Consider the following 13,174-nt stretch of genomic DNA (forward strand, 5'->3'; position numbering starts at 1 on the left):
AAATGGACCAGATTCCTAATTATCAAGCCCCTTTTCGCCTTCTCCGTCTTTCTGGCTCTTGCAGGGGTAGAGTCGCACAGAGGCTCCTTCTACTTCGCATGCTGGCCTCGCTATAATTAGGAACAGTGTACGGGGATGAACAGGGATTGATGCTCTCGTAAAGGCCTGAGTGAGGAGGGTGTTGGGAGCGAAGCCGGGGCTTTGATGAGAGGGTTAAGATCACTGACAGTGCACTCACTCTTACGCATGCTGCAGTGAAACACCCTGTCAGCTGACACACTAGCATTGGACACATAGAAATGTGGACAAGCAAAACCCAATGCGTGTTTGCACCATGCAGGACCTATAGGATATCATGGCTCGCTGCATTTACCAAATGGATGGAAACCGCAGCCCAGAATAGACACCTGAAATAAGATTCTTTTCTTTGCGCAGAAAGGGAGCCAATTTCCAGGTGACATTCATTTCCTTTCAGGAGGTGAAAGGAGGATAGATGGGCTGTCTGCTTTTTAATACATCTAATAGAGCCAGAGCATTTGCTAACACAGCACAGGCAAGTGCATACACAGATGTACTGCACTGCACTGCTTTATTCAGAACGCTGCACAAGCTGCACCTTAATTCATGAAATGGTCCCTATTTGCATAAACCTACAGTAAAGTGTGGATAAATATCACATTATCTTCAGGTGACTGTGTTCTGTTCCGCGTGTGCACAAACTCAAGCCATGTGTATAAAAGTGAATGTTAAATTAAGGGTCTACATTTTCTCCCCATATGAGACCACCCACATAAAACACCGTTAAGATTGAAGGTCTAGAGGTCAAATCATAAATAAGTGATAAATACTGCGTTTTTCTAATATTATCATTTACCTTCTAGTCATATTTAAATTTAAATTTTATTTCTGTGTCCCCTCAGCTACAGATGTTGTAACTCACATTCTGGTTTATTTCCCTCCAAGCAACGCGATTCATGAGAAACTACACACTTTGTGCAAAAGTTAATGCTCACAGAAATAAAGCAAGCCAAAGCTCTATGGGGCATTATTCCCATGTTAAAACCACCTACCGCAGCAAAAGGAGACTCAGCACCATCCCTCTCGCGCGGCGCTGGGCGGCTCTTATCGCCGCACCAAGAGGCCGTAGAGGGGTAATAGGATTGTGACTCACAGAGAAAGTGCCTTGCTCACCACCAAGCAGGGGAGGGCTGAGGCATAGGTGTGGAGGGCCAGCATCATGAAAGCGGAGCAGAGCGGGCAGGGATGATGCCTTCGCCTCATTCCATAAATAACCTTGCTAAATTGCAGGCTTTGGAGGGTCAGTGGGACAGTGGTCTGCCAGTGTATGTGTGGACTGGATGTAGGGGAGCACAGCAGTTAGGGCAAAATGGAAGCCCGGCTGCTTATGAGCTCGGAGGCGGCGACTAAACAGAGTGAAGCAGAATGGGGGGGTGGAGGGGAGGGGGGCCGTAGTTTGCAGTCAGCGTCTAAGGGGTGGACTCCTTCCTTGACTGGCTGCGTCCCAGCAACAGCACAGCATCCACTTTGTGCTCAGAGGAGGAAGATGAAAGCAGCGCTGGGTCAAATAGGAGTGGAAGGGGGGGAGGGGGGGTGGCCAGATGCGGGGGCCTTTATTTGATAGACAGCTGGATCGCTTTGGTTTCAGACGTCGGCTGGGATGACTGTTACCATTCACTGAGAACTTATCCGGTTAAGCAAGCGTTCATAAATTAAACAGGGGCTTTAAAAGCTGCACCGATTGTCTGCGGCGACATGAAATCTGAATCCTCGGGCGCTGAAGTGAAATGTTGGGGAAAAGCGGCCCACCTGTCGGCGAGGCGGTGGGTAGGTGTGCGTCTTAGTTAACACGCCGCTCCTGCAGGAAGAGCCACTGCAGGAGGGGGTGACTGAGACGGCCGTGCCTGTGTCAATATTGAAAGAACATTGATATCTGTATCAGACTCTTAAAACCTCCAGGAACAAGGACCATTTACAGACAAGATCATGGACGAGGATGCAGCTCCTTTTAGAGACATAGTTTTGCTCACTATAAGATGCATGTATAATTAATGCATGCATGTATAATAGGAAAATGTATAATATATGTGAACGCTTTATCATAATTTCAATAAAGCTGCGAATGTTTCATAAAATGAAGGCCTAAAAGTAATTGTTTAAGAAATAATATGCTCTTTAAATGCTCAACACCTATGTTGAAGACCTTACTGATAAATCTGACATTGTCATTTGCAAAGACAGACTCCATCATTCTGCATCTTTGTCTAATGTGTAGATTAATATGTCATTGGCAATTACATCCGCTTATCACATCACAATCACGAAATTTCATTTGCCTTATGAAGCCAGAGCTGTGCGTCCAACTGTAATCAACTCTCAGATGCAAATGCATGAAATTGTGGAGGCATTCATAGCAAAACGTGATTGTCAGCCAATATCATTCGTGTCACAAAGGACACTGCTTCTGTGGCTTAGCTCTGTTTGCTGTATTCTAATTTATTTCTTGACAGGCTTGATGAGATAAAGTGGCAAGTGGTGGGAGATGGTTATCAGCAGGAGACAGGCTCTTTCTTCTGGCTGCCTTTTGGTGGCTATCGGGGCTTCTGATCAGGCTGAGAGCATGTCTGTCACGCGGAGAGGGTCAATGCCTCTCAGTCTGCAACAAAACCTGTTTTCATGCTGTGACTGACACTGATCCCCCCCCCCCCACACACACACACATACACATAAGGCTGCTGTTAAACACATACGCGTCTTAATGGCAAAGCAAAGATGCGCCCACAGGTGATGAGAACTAAGAGATCCTGAAAGTTATGAAGTGAAATGAAAAATGGAAATCAATATGACAAATGTCGAACAGGCACCGCTAAAGGACGCAGTGATGTCATGCTGACACTGATTTAGAGAGAGCTTTTACCGTTATCTGCTAACTAGCAGGACATCTAATGCAGTGCCAGAAGACAGACAGGCCTGCAGTATATTATATAGAAAATCTGCACTGATGCATTTATAGACTTATAGACTATAGAGAGTGTACGTTAGGATTCACTGTCAACCACTGCATTGCAATAGTGAACCATCTATTTGTAAAGCTGTTTTTGTGCTGCACACCTCAGTGGTTGGTCACTTGTCATCAAAGGATTCTCTTTGTCATTATGTATGGATACATTTTCTATTTTCAGCTCGCATGTCTCCCAACTTGTCACATGAAAGAACACGACAGTCCTTCCTCTCCCAAGTCGTCTGCTGTTCTACTTTCTCAAAAACACACTCATCTGATACGCACGGGTTAGAGTGGTTTACGGCGCCACTTTGATGTCGGATACAATCACGTATGTGCCGTTAATGCTAAGGGTTTTCTCAACATTTGCTTATTAGAATGAGCCTCCTGCTTTCTCTGCTTCCCATTTTCCTGTTTGTCCCTCTGTTTCGTCTTTTTTTTTAATGTTCAAGAAGTAAACATACTTTGTCCCTGGGTGAGCGTATGCTTCAAGACACTAAATCCTGTTAGGAATTGGCACAGCTATGTCCGTTTGATGCCAATCAAAATATTACAGTCTGTTCACCGATATAATCAGGAACAGGCTTAATGCAGCCCATAATGAGGGCTGTTTGTATGTCTACCTGCTGCAGCATGTCTTGGAACAAGGCCACAATTGTTTAAGCGCCCAAATCTTATTTTACACTGTGGGCGTATGAGTATTTGAGTGTGTGTGTGTGTGTGTGCATGCGTGTTTGAACCTCAGCAGCAAGGCGCCGATCCTATCGCGTCAAAGTGATCGGCTTTACTAATACGAGCCAACGGTCTGATCAGGAGTCAGCAGGTGTTCTGCAGTTGAGGAGACGGACGTCTGCGTGGGACCATCCATCAGAGCTAAATGGCAGATGGTCGTCTCTGCGGCCAGGCAGGAAGTGCACTAACACAATCGCCGCACAAACACAGGGAGCACTCTACCTGCTGATAATCCACTTACGCACAGACAAAGCTGCTTTAATCTGCCCCGCTCCTTCCCCGCGCGTCCTCCGCCACGCGACAAGGCCAGGCTCCATGCTGGAGAATTACCATTGATCCACTGCACACATGTACCCGGGCTGAGCACTGAAAGGCAATGTTATAATGAATCCCCGAAGCACTCTCATACAGTATGTGACAGGAGGATCATGGACAATGAATGCAAATTCTAAGAAGTAATTAAAAAAATGGAAACTCAAATCTCACACACTTATGTGGTGGTGTGCACACAACAATGTAACATATGCTGAATGTAATTATTCTTAAAGGTTAAAACTCTATGACAAATGATAGTTTCATATGGAAAAGCTAAATATCCAATTTGGCCACTTTATCACGTACATTTCTTTCTAACTGAAGCACGCAATAGACTTAATGAGAGACTGTTAAATGACCCCTGAAATACAAAGCATGTATCCAAATTAAGCTCTATACTCATGGGTACAGAGGATCCCTTCCTATTTGTGTCCAGGCTGCCTGCAGAAAAAGCCGGACTTGAAGTTGGACTCAGAGGTGCATTAGACTAGAACATTGAAGTCCTCCAGGGATAGATTAGATAAGGAGATGAAGTTCGATTGAAATCTTTTACCAGGTTGTTCACACTAATTGGGTTTCATTAAACAACACAGACTCACAGAGACGTGATGTTTACTATTCCAGCATCAGAACAGCAGCGGCCAATAGATTTATAGAGGTTTACATTGTTCCTATATCCCAGGGTGCAGTTGTTCTCACTTATGAACTCATCTGTGTAACAGCTTGAATAACAAGGCGTCCTCTTTTCTAATGCACGAACACCGACGCTCCACAGGGAGCATAAGCGCAAGAATAGAATAAGACGGAGAGAGGGAACAATTAGTGTGTCGAGCGGTGAAACGGTTCCACGGCGAGGAAGCGGCGAAGGGGGCAGGGAGCCGTGAAAGAGACCAGGTGCAATATCGCATCCTTCCTGTCGGACGGCTTAAAAGGAGAGCAGAGGAAGAACGTTTAGCTCCGAGGGACGCGCGCGGAATGCTGACCGCAGGTCGGAAGAATCGACTATTCAGACGGCGTCTCTTCCGTGTGCCCTACTGGGTTAGAAAGGTATCCGCCAAGTAAAAACTGCTGCCAACGTCTTCTGAGGTGCTTGGAATACCGACAAGGAAAACCAGGTCTACGGGATGAGAGCTGACCTTGATCTGAGCGACTCGGAGACTGTGCTGAGACTGCATGCGAGTCAAAAGGAGCATTCATTTCCCCTTTGCTGCCTGCTATCATGGTGCATTACAGCATGTTTACATCGTGAAGCTGAATAAAGTGATGCTATTTATTACGGGTTGCTGTGCATCTGCTGCGACTCTGGTGTTATTTGCGCTGTATGTCAACAAATCAATACAAATTACGTTTAAACTTTGCTATAAATGTTGTTTATGCTGCTGGCACGACCGTGTTCTAATGCGGCATGCTTCTGCAAGACCTATGCGCAAACAATATTTGTATCCATAAGGGGAATATGCTTATATTACCTTCACACATTATATGTTTAATGAATGTTTACTATCAAATGAACAAAGGATTTTCTTCCAGATTAGATATTGCCTCCAATTCCCTCTAAATCAAGGCCGATGTCCTTGATGAGCTATAGAGGGGCCAGAACCTCTGTGTTTATGTTTGAATTGAATGAAATTATTCTTTATTATTCTCAATGCATAATGCACCACTTAGATAAAAATCACCAAAACATTCTGGATCACACTGGGAGATAATGGATCTCCTTCCTAACCCCTCTGGAACGGCCGTGAATCCAAGTACAGGCTAAAACGTAATGAGGTTTTAATTTCTGATTGCCTGTCTCTTTGATCGGTCTTTAGTGCTGCCCAATCTCCTTTCAGTGGTTATTAGTATGGAAACCTGTCTGACTGGTTAATTGGGTCTATTACTAGATTGTCTTTTTTCATGGAATGGCTTTTCCATTCCTCCCAAGGGCAGCAGGTTTCGAAAGAACACGGCTGCAGCACCGATGTTGCTAGAAGCATTTAACATTCATAAAAGGCCATTTAAAACGAGATAAACCTCAAAAAACTGAGAATAGTCTAAAATGCCAGGTTCATTTTCCGCAGTGATCGCTTTCATTGTACTCTTAAGATGGGAGAAGATTAAGCTTGAAAATGGCAGTAGTTTGTTTCTGTTCAGGCACAGACCACAGGACGTCCTTGTTTAGTCTCTGCTGAGAATTCACGGTGTTTGTCCATTATTGATTAGGAGCTCTGTTAACAGCAAGCTCTAATATCTCAATCCTCTGCTGAGATAAGTGCCAGGTTTAACAACCACCCTGTGCTCCCGGAGTGTCTTTTGGCTTCTCACAAGTACTGTATGCAAAATACTGCCTTTCAACTGTTTTGACGTTTCTGTTCCAGGGTCAGTATCAGCCACTTATTCATAGCGTCACAAGTACGGGTCTTAGAGGAGGTAAAAGCATAAGTGTTGTCTAACTGCAATTTCTAACAATGCTTTTCTGGTTCCGAACAGTCCAGTTCAAAAAAGACAACACAGAAAAAAAAAAAGTTCTCTGTAACTACTTGTACAACTGACACACTACACAATGTAGCTCTATTGATCTGTTCGGAGACCAGCTCACCAGAAGGGACAGTGGGGGCAGAGGACACGTCCTGGTATCAGGCGCTGAAGGACATTCACGTCCAGCTTTAATGTATCTCATTAGGCCTCTATTCTGGACACCAAATGTACTGTCTGCCGTGCCTCCGGGTGGCTGCGTCTGTCCTTGGAAGACTTTCTCCAGTTCTACGCGCTGAGAACTTTTAGTTCGAAAGGCTGGGCCGCGGTCCATTAGTGCAAAAGCAGGCCATGCAAACTAATGACTACTTTGACTTGAGGTGAGACAAAATAAAACCCTGGCAAAGCCTCGTGGACTCTAAGAGCACATTTGTCTGAGCGATGTCCCCATGGTGTGGACGTAATGGGTAAAAGAGCAGATGTATAATGTCCTATTATCTTGTTGTAGTGCCGGAATATAAGAAGGCAGCTCAGTGCATCCACTGCAGATGGAGCACAGGCCTTTTAGGGCGCATCGCTAAAGGAACACACACACGTGGCCCACGGTCGGATCAGACTGCACTGTCCATCAAAAGCTCCCGTGCGTCAATGTAACGGTTCCACTGTTGGAGCCGAATACTGTACGTGCTGCTCCCCTGGCGCCGCGTGGTGCTGCTTTTAATAAGCAGGCGAACATAGAGTAAACGCCGTTTTTTCACTGTCAATTGAGGTGTCCCTGGATGCTCTAGGGCTCCGCTGACAAATAAATGGTCAGGCAAATGCTGCCTGGCTGGGGAACATGCTGCTACTGTACCTGGCTCCACAGTTAAAAAGCCCAGGGTGTGATTAATCGCTGCCACTGAGGGGCGGGTTTTCTTTGATTCGGGTAATGTATGATCTCTTTACAAGCCAAACCCTGGACCAACATCCCGCCTTTCGCGTACCGCTTTTACTAACCACCACTAATCATCAGCAGCTCCTCGGGCTCCTCTTTAGCAAATTTTCACAGCAATGAGATGAGTGGTACATAAACCAGATGTCAGGCCTAATGTAATAATGGTCTGTGAAACAAAAGGCGCTCGCAGCTGTTATTCTGACTTTTCTGAATTGCTCCATCTACAGTAGCCTCTCGCTCAACCCACAAGGTTTAAACCAGCCCCTGTTGAAGCAAGACACTAATATGAGTTCAGCATAGCATGATAGATTAAAAAGTAGTTTAAATGGAAAGTGTCCGTCATGGGCAGAGACAGCGTTTAGTCGCGAGGCCCGGCAGAGGATCAAAGTGAGCAGCGGCTCCTCTTCTCCAGGTCTTATCGGGGAACAGGATGGTGAAGCGCAGCTCTCCCCGCAGTCGGCACATGACTCATGGTATGGTGAATATTTCATGGCGGGCGTCACAGCGCTGACAGTAGCGCTGGCCACAGGGCAACACTGGAGACTGGAGACTATTAGCGCAATAATGAGGCTGTAGTGCATATGAGCGCACATATGAGTCTATATAAGTGCCACAGACAAAAAAACAGAGCCCACGGTATTCAGCATAGTGCAACGCGTAGATAAGCCACATTCATATGGTTAATAAGGTGCCTGGTTACTTGATTGCCGCCCCCCTCCCATGCGTTTCCCTTTTCGTTTAAACACAAAGCTTACATAAGTGCGGCGCATTTAAGCCGAGCCATTAACCGCATTGTTCCGAGCGCTTTAGAGGGCAGCATTCAGCATTGTCTGTGATGTGACGGCTTCTCTGGAGAGGCCAAATCATGTAGTCTTATTATAGAGGAGGCAAATCAAGTGTACCAAAACCCTCCCCTCCAGTCCTAGTTTCTCAAGGTTATTTTCAAAGATAGCTCCTGTCTTGGTACAGCGTGTGGGTTGGGCGGCCACCAGAGATGTGGTGCATCCCGTGCAGCAGAAGTGAAGGGGCTTCAGAGGCCACAAAGAGACAGGGGTGTAACTAATTTAAACCCCTAGGAGGCCTGGATGCGCGCGGGCCTTCGTACCCGGCAGAATAATGTAAGGCCACTTTAGCTTGGGGTGCGTTGTTCTTCGCGCACGGCAGCGGCACTGTCAACTCGCATGTCAGCACCAGAGCACTTTAAGATAATGAGATGTATTCTTTCTGCATGCAACTCTGACCACCCTGGGAAACCCTTGAGACAGCGTTGACACCCAAGACCGCAAAAGGAGTTACATCACACCACAATCACTGCAATCCACAGGAATGAAATATGATTATGGAGTCCAGATAGAACAGTGACGTCTACCTGCAGGGCTCAGACTAGCTTGCAGGAAGAAATGCCGCCTTTGCAGCTCGCTGAGCTCAAAGAGAACAATGTTTGCATCCTGCCCACTCCGATGAGGACATCCTCATTTAGTCGATGCATCAGCAATATCACTTAATAAACACAGTCCCAGGAAATTGTGCTGTGGACATCGGAGCCAATGCATCACTGCATCCCTTTTGGGGGGAGGCCAGGCAACACTAACATTGATTTCTTTTTATTTTATAGTGCTGTATAATGAGCTACCTTCAGTCAAGACCTGTCAACATACATTACCCTCTGACTACACTAACAGAAAGTCACACTGCCTTTCAGCCATGAGGACTTTGTGCAGAGAGTTTGTTTATCTTGACGTCTTCATCCAGTTTATCAAGCTAATTTATTCAGTTGTACTTGTTCCATTTGTGGGAGTACATATAAGAAGAACACAGATATAAAATGCAAATCATAAAGACAAGACATATGGAAATGAATAAAATTAGAATAATACATGAAACTCTTTGACTTTTACATTTAACTTTTTGCCATAAGGTATTGTGAAATGACTGTGAACTTCAGTCCTGAACATCTGTCCTCTGTAGACATAATTCTTCCCTGTAGTGACATAACAAAACTGCTGAGAACTGAATTTAGTGCGACTTGAAACAAATTATTAACTGGCTCCCTCATTCACATGTTCAGTGTTAGGGTCTCTTTAGTGGGGCCACATCATTTTAATTTCCATTTACTTCATCAAAGGCTTGAATGATGAACTTGCAGCAGTTATAAGAGCTAGAAGACCAAGTTAAATGTGCCCTAGAAAAAGTTGCATGCATTAGCATCAAAGCAAGCGACACCAGATTGCCAAATGTGACTTATTAGGGAAATGGCTTCATTGGTAATTTCAAAAAGCTTTACTTATTCTAAAAAATAAAGGTTATACTGCACAGTGCGCGTTATATAACCCTTAGATGCACGAATAAAACAAACTACAGTGTCTACATAACGGCAAGGTAGCACTCACTCTGGCCAATCTCGCCCGAGGCTGAGCTCAAGAAACATCCAGATGGCGAGTCTCCCTCACGCTTTCCCTCTTCGTCTCCTTGTTTGACTCCTGCTGCGTAGATTCTGCCTCCATGTGTCTATTTGCTTTATAATAAGAAAAAATAATAAAAACAAGTGCAATGCTGAGTTATATTTATATAAAGAACACATCGGTGCATCACATACAGCTCATATTTCTATTTACGACGGGACCAACTGAACTAAGCAAACCTAAAGGAGCACAATGCAGGGCCGTATGCCTAATATCAGCGAGTGCTATAGACGGGTGCCAGGCCTTGCAGCAGATGCTCTGGCCCCTTCACATGTGCTGCATGCACTAAGCAGGAGTAAGGGATCGTCATCCAGCCAGGTAATTGGCTGCTGTTTACATTGCCGTTGGCGTACCCCTCCTCCCTTGCCTGACACATCTGTAGTGTTCATTAGAGCTCTGTGCTACACCGTAGTATAAAAAGTGGCCTTCGAAATTCAAATCTGAGTCACACAAATGGTTGGAAAACCCTGGAGAAAGTGCGACGCATGCACACTTTTCAGGTAATTTGTTAAGTATTATTAATATGTTAATCTTTTGGATAAAACCCACGCAAAAGGTTTGGAAATACAGATGAAGACAAAAGAAAGCAGAGTGGAAACATGAATATGTAGTCTACAAAGGGAGATGAAGAAAAAGTGGGAAAAAGCTGTTTGTAGAAGGCTAAACCCAGGTGTTGAATCGCCAGATGGAGAAACAGCTGAATCAAGTCCAGGGAAATAGATTTGTCATCAGCACCAGCCTCAAATTCAGCATTAAAGCATTGAGATAGACCAAGTGAGGAGGAACACTAACAACAGGAAAGGACAGCAGAACTGGACTCTAATAAATTATATCAAAGGATTATGTGCGTGCCAAGTCTTCTATTAATTACAGATTTCACCACATCGTAATTATATAACCGCAGTCCATGCATGTGCAGTCAGTTGAGAAGAAAGAGATGAGTAGTCTTTATTATCTTCGTTATGGAAGCTGAAATATTATTCAGCAAATGCATTTCTTGATGTATTACAATATCATAATACATAAAAACATTTCTGTCAGTGCTACAATCCCTTTAGCGTTTCTGAGAATGCATGAGAACATATTAGACAGACAGGAGAGAAAATAGAAATTAAACGTGTTTGATTTGCCAAAGCCGATACAGCAGTTGGGTAGAATCTAAAAAAAGCACATCTAACCTACAGACAAACAAATATTTAGATGGTAGAAAAAAAATCTCTATATGCCCACACAGAAAGTCTTGAAAAGAATGACTTACTTTAAAGCTTTAGTATGTAATTTTTAGTTGGAATATTCTCTGCAGCCCTCTTAGGATGAAAGGTGCTGTCAAAGGCTCCCGTGACCCAGATTTATTGAACAACTTGCAGAAATGTTCACTTCTAAAACTTCAGAGCCAGGAACCTTTTTTAACCAATCACAGGAATTCAAAGTCAAGCCTGGTATCACACCCCTGTACTGTACAGTACAGTAAACGTGGCTCTGGTCTCGCACCATTGCCTTAAGCTAATACAGTATTAGCAACTAGAATAGAATATCTCTAAATACCTTTGGACTGTACAGTAGATAAAAAATACAATACAAAATAAATGTTAAATGACCATTATATTGTTACCATAGGGTTTTCATAGCCAGTAAAATAGTATAGGAAGGTAAACATGATGCAGTTAATGAAGGGTAGGGATTAAATACTGTAAGTTTGAGTCACTACAACACATGCATATGGTTACAGTATATACAGTACTAACTATATAATGATAATACCCATGATAAAAACCATAGATATATTTGAATTACACTCTCAATTTAACACTCACGGTCATTAACTCCAACGCCATTAACATGTGCAGTCTTGGGGACAGGATTCTCTGGGTTACATTAACGCATAATACTTAATACACTTTATATTTTATTATGTCCTGAGAATTCTCCTTCCCACACCAGAATCCATTCACATGGTCCTTTATCGCTGATAATAAATGATATCCATAAAACTAACAACAGTGTGATACTGTAATGCAATGTCAGACATCCTGGTGGAACTGAACACAGATAAAAGAATGTCAACATCAGGCTACAGTCAGTGTACAATAACAAGTGTTCCTTTTGATATAGGTTTCCTGTAAACGTAACCTGAGACCACATTAACATTTACCAGTCACATCCTACAACAGTGCTCTGGGTGAAACCTTTACTACATTACTTGTTTGTCTTTTGACCAGGCAGCGAGTGAAGGCGCCCGTATGGCCCCACGGTGCATGTTATTGAAGAATCTTTTCAAATTAGGCCTTATAATGTGAAACACACTGGAGGCAGAGAGCCTTGTATCCAGTCCTAGAAGCTGCTGCTCAGTGAACAATGCGCTAAAGAATCGTATTTCTTATTATTTCTTATTGGCTCTGCAGCGACACAGGCAGAATGCTAATGAGCTCTGCAAGCAAGTGAACTATCTAATGTAGGTTTGGGCTATTACAGAGTGAAAATAGTCCATCGTAAACCAAAGGGCTGCACTGAGAATTGTGGTAGTGAAAGAAAACACTACAACATCATTACAAAATCAAATTGTTGAGTATTTGAATTTAAAATCAGTTTAATCACAAAGCTCTCTTTTACACCTTTAGTTTATTTTTTCTCTCAGTAAATTATGAATGGCTTTTCACATGCAAACATTTAAAAAAAAAACACAAGAAACACTTAAACAGTGCACATGTATTCACTGCATCAACAATTTAGGAAGTTCACAGAAACAGGCAACAGTGACAGCGACCACAATGTTCATCCATATCTTTCCTGGCTCATTTTACCTATGTCATATTTAAATTTCCATTAAATTACATGCAAATGGCCTCAGAACAAATCCACCTGTGTCTGTGGGAACACGGCTGTGGATTGTAATAACACGCAAGCTGCAAAGTGTAAGATGACAGCAAAACCTGCTGTAAACACAAGCAGCGAGAGCCAAAGCAGCAGGTGTGTGTGTGTGTGTGTGTGTGTGTGTGTGTGTGTGTGTGTGTGTGTGTGTGTGTGTGTGTGTGTGTGTGTGTGTGTGTGTGTGTGTGTGTGTGTGTGTGTGTGTGTGTGTGTCTGAGTGAGCGCGGGAGGGAAAACCAAGGTATCATGTTGACTTTTAATTATCAACACCCATTGTATTAATAAAAAAAACAAAAATGCATTTGTGTCATTTCTGAAAGTGTTGAAGACATTTTCCTGCATCACAAAGAGAAGTTTCACCTCTCAAATGCAAAACTCACATCTGAC

General features: G+C 43.6%; 1 long non-coding RNA gene across 4 annotated transcripts in view; it reads right to left on the reverse strand.

Moving 5' to 3' along the window:
• Positions 1-13,174, reverse strand: part of LOC114870591 (uncharacterized) — an 89,397-nt gene that overhangs the window by 57,772 nt on the left and 18,451 nt on the right. For 3 of the 4 annotated variants that reach the window (XR_008692531.1, XR_008692530.1, XR_005898648.2), the window contains exon 3: positions 9,848-9,972. This is a non-coding gene — a long non-coding RNA (uncharacterized LOC114870591). Of the gene's footprint in view, positions 1-8,543; positions 9,640-9,847; positions 9,973-13,174 lie in introns of those variants that run through there. The other variant, XR_003788360.3, reaches the window with a different exon arrangement.

The sequence above is a fragment of the Betta splendens genome, chromosome 15 (genome assembly GCF_900634795.4).
Source record: "Betta splendens chromosome 15, fBetSpl5.4, whole genome shotgun sequence".
In the NCBI taxonomy this organism is placed as follows: domain Eukaryota; kingdom Metazoa; phylum Chordata; class Actinopteri; order Anabantiformes; family Osphronemidae; genus Betta; species Betta splendens.